This window comes from Callorhinus ursinus, unplaced genomic scaffold (genome assembly GCF_003265705.2).
Source record: "Callorhinus ursinus isolate GAN/ISIS: 27379988/994484 unplaced genomic scaffold, GSC_fseal_2.0 scaffold54, whole genome shotgun sequence".
NCBI lineage: Eukaryota > Metazoa > Chordata > Mammalia > Carnivora > Otariidae > Callorhinus > Callorhinus ursinus.
Window position 1 is genome coordinate 18,253,520 of NW_027397116.1, and position 4,603 is coordinate 18,258,122.

General features: G+C 37.2%; 1 protein-coding gene across 4 annotated transcripts in view; it reads right to left on the minus strand.

Moving 5' to 3' along the window:
- KCNT2 (potassium sodium-activated channel subfamily T member 2) overlaps positions 1-4,603 on the minus strand; it is a 371,985-nt gene that overhangs the window by 208,021 nt on the left and 159,361 nt on the right. The gene's annotated exons all lie outside the window — the stretch shown is intronic.

Sequence of the window (4,603 nt, forward strand, 5' to 3'; positions counted from 1 at the left end):
TCAAGGCTTTTTTTTTTTTTTTTTTTAAACATGATTTATTATTTTTTCAACGTTAATTTTTGTTGACTGTTTTTTTTTATTTTTCTTTTTCCCTTTTTTTAACCAACATCTTATCAATCCCTTTTAAAAAAAAAAACATTTTTCATTTTTCATTTTTAGAGTCATATTTTATCCCTTCATAGTAGTTACCCTTATTTTTGGCATATATATATAAGTTGTTCTCTCTTTAAAATTTTGAGGTACAGTTTCTTCTAACAGATCAAAATATACCCTAAATCACTAGTGTATGGCTTTGTTCTAGTCTCCTGCCTGATCACATTCTCTCCCTTTTTCCTTTTTTTTTTTTCTTTTCTTAAATCTTCTTTCTTTTTTCAAACAACTTATCTTACCAAGTCCTTTTATAAAACCTTTTATAATTTTCATCTTTACAGTCATCTTCCATCCCTTCATTGTATCAACCCTTATTTTGTACATATATGTCTTTCTTCCTTTAAAATTTTAGGAGGCACTTTTTTCTAACACACCAAAATACGCCCAAAATCTAGTGTGTGGCACTGATCTATGCACTAGCCTGATCATATTTGATCATATTCTGCTTTTTTTGTATTGTTTTGTTTTTGTTTTTATCTTTTTTTTTCTTTTTTCTCTTTCTTTTTTCTTTCTTTCCCTTTCTTTTCCCCTGGTTTCAGGTCTTTTCTGATTTGTATACAGTATATTTGCTGGGGACGTTGTAAACCTGTTAGCATTTCGTTCTCTCATTCATCTATTCTCCTCTGGACAAAATGACAAGACGAAAGAAATCACCTCAGCAAAAAGAACAAGAGGTAGTACCTTCAGCCAGGGACCTACTCAATACAGACATTAGTATGATGTCGGACCTAGAGTTCAGAATCATGATTTTAAAGATACTAGCTGGGCTTGAAAAAAGCGTGGAAGTTATTAGAGAAACCCTTTCTGGAGAAATGAAAGAACTAAAATCTAACCAAATTGAAATCAAAAAGGCTATTGATGAGGTGCAATCCAAAATGGGGGCACTAACTGCTAGGATAAATGAGGCAGAAGAGAGAATCAGCGATATAGAAGACCAAATGATGGAAAATAAAGAGGCTGAGAAAAAGAGAGAGAAACAACTACAGGATCACGAGGGCAGAATTCGAGAGATAAGTGATACGATAAGACGAAACAACATTAGAATAATTGGGATCCCAGAAGAAGAAGAAGAGAGAGAGAGGGGGGCAGAAGGTATATTGGAGCAAATTATAGCAGAAAACTTCCCTAATGTGAGGAAGGAAACAGGAATTAAAATCCAGGAGGCACAGAGAACTCCTTTCAAAATCAATAAAAATAGGTCAACACCCCGCCATCTAATAGTAAAACTTACGAGTCTCAGAGACAAAGAGAAAATCCTGAAAGCAGCTCTGGAGAAGAGATATGTAACCTACAATGGTAGAAACATTAGATTGGCAACAGACCTATCCACAGAGACCTGGCAGGCCAGAAAGGACTGGCAAGATATCTTCAGAGCACTAAACGAGAAAAATATGCAGCCAAGAACACTATATCCAGCTAGGCTATCACTGAAAATAGAAGGAGAGATAAAAAGCTTCCAGAACAAACAAAAACTAAGGGAATTTGCAAACACGAAACCAGCCCTCCAAGAAATATTGAGAGGGGTCCTCTAAGCAAAGAGAGAACCTAAAAGCACCAAAGAGCAGAAACGAACACAGACAACAGACAGTTAACAGTCACCTTACAGGTAACACAATGGCACTAAATTCATACCTTTCACTAGTTACCCTGAATGTAAATGGGCTCAATGCCCCAATCAAAAGACACAGGCTATCAGATTGGATTAAAAAACAAGACCCATCAATATGCTGTCTGCAAGAGACTCATTTTAGACCCAAAGACACCCCCAGATTGAAAGTGAGGGGGTGGAAAACCATTTACCATGCTAATGGACACCAAAAGAAAGCTGGGGTGGCAATCCTTATATCAGACAAACTAGATTTTAAAACAAAGACTGTAATAAGAGATGAGGAAGGACACTATATCCTACTTAAAGGGTCTATCCAACAAGAAGATCTAACAATTGTAAATACCTATGGCCCGAACATGGGAGCAGCCAATTATATAAGGCAATTAATAACAAAAGCAAAGAAACACATTGACAACAATACAATAATAGTGGGGGACTTTAACACCCCCCTGACTGAAATGGACAGATCATCTAAGCAAAAGATCAACAAGGAAATAAAGACTTTAAATGACACACTGGACCAAATGGACTTCACAGACATATTGAGAACATTCCATCCCAAAGCAACGGAATACACATTCTTCTCTAGTGCCCATGGAACATTCTCCAGAATTGATCACATCCTAGGTCACAAATCAGGTCTCAACCGGTACCAAAAGATTGGGATCATTCCCTGCATATTTTCAGACCACAATGCTTTGAAACTAGAACTCAACCACAGGAGGAAAGTCGGAAAGAACTCAAATACATGGAGGCTAAAGAGCATCCTACTAAAGAATGAATGGGTCAACCAAGAAATTAAAGAAGAATTAAAAAAATTCATGGAAACCAATAAAAATGAAAACACAACTGTTCAAAATCTTTGGGATACAGCAAAGGCAGTCCTGAGAGGAAAGTATATAGCAATACAAGCCTTTCTCAAGAAACAAGAAAGGTCTCAAATACACAACCTAACCCTACACCTAAAGGAGCTGGAGAAAGAACAGCAAATAAAACCTAAACCCAGCAGGAGAAGAGAAATCATAAAGATCAGAGCAGAAATCAATGAACTAGAAACCAAAAGAACAGTAGAACAGATCAATGAAACTAGGAGCTGGTTCTTTGAAAGAATTAACAAGATTGATAAACCCCTGGCCAGACTGATCAAAAAGAAAAGAGAAATGACCCAAATCAACAAAATCATGAATGAAAGAGGAGAGATCACAACCAACACCAAAGAAATACAAACAATTATAAGAACATATTATGAGCAACTCTATGCCAGCAAATTAGATAACCTGGAAGAAATGGGTGCATTCCTAGAGATGTATCAACTACCAAAATTGAACCAGGAAGAAATAGAAAACCTGAACAGACCTATAACCACTAAGGAAATTGAAACAGTCATCAAAAATCTCCCAAGAAACAAAAGCCCAGGGCCAGATGGCTTCCCAGGGGAATTCTATCAGACATTTCAAGAAGAATTAATACCTATTCTCCTGAAACTGTTCCAAAAAATAGAAATGGAAGGGAAACTTCCAAACTCATTTTATGAGGCCACCGTTACCTTGATCCCAAAACCAGACAAAGACCCCATCAAAAAAGAGAATTACAGACCAATATCCTTGATGAACATGGATGCAAAAATTCTCACCAAAATACTAGCCAATAGGATCCAACAGTACATTAAAAGGATTATTCACCATGACCAAGTGGGATTTATTCCTGGGCTGCAAGGCTGGTTCAACATCCGCAAATCAATCAACGTGATACAATACATTAACAAAAGAAAGAACAAGAATCATATGATCCTCTCAATAGATGCAGAAAAAGCATTTGACAAAGTACAACATCTTTTCTTGATCAAAACTCTTCAGAGTATAGGGATAGAGGGTACATACCTCAATATCATAAAAGCCATCTATGAAAAACCTACAGCGAGTATCATTCTCAATGGGGAAAGGCTGAGAGCCTTTCCCCTAAGGTCAGGAACGCGGCAGGGATGTCCACTCTCACCACTGCTATTCAACATAGTATTAGAAGTCCTAGCCACAGCAATCAGACAACAAAAAGAAATCAAAGGCATCCAAATCGGCAAAGAGGAAGTCAAACTCTCACTCTTTGCAGATGATATGATACTGTACATGGAAAACCCAAAAGACTCCACTCCAAAACTGCTAGAACTCATACAGGAATTCAGTCAAGTGGCAGGATATAAAATCAATGCACAGAAATCAATGGCATTCCTATACACCAACAACAAGACAGAAGAGAGACAAATCAAGGAGTCGATCCCATTGACATTTGCACCCAAAACCATAAGATACCTAGGAATAAATCTAACCAAAGAGCCAAAGGATCTGTACTCAGAAAACTATAAAATACTCATGAAAGAAATTGAAGAAGACACAAAGAAATGGAAAAACGTTCCATGCTCATGGATTGGGAGAATCAACATTGTGAAGATGTCAATGCTACCTAGAGCAATCTACACATTCAATGCAATCCCCATCAAAATACAATCCACTTTTTTCAAAGAAATGGAACAAATAATCCTAAAATTTGTATGGAACCAGAAGAGACCCCGAATAGCCAGAGGAATACTGAAAAAGAAAAGCAAAGCTGGCGGCATCACAATTCCGGACTTCCAGCTCTATTACAAAGCTGTCATCATCAAGACAGTATGCTACTGGCACAAAAACAGACACATAGATCAATGGAACAGAATCGAGAGCCCAGAAATGGACCCTCAACTCTATGGTCAACTTATTTTTGACAAAGCAGGAAAGAATGTCCAATGGCAAAAAGACAGTCTCTTCAACAAATGGTGTTGGAAAAATTGGACAGCCACATGCAGAAGAATGA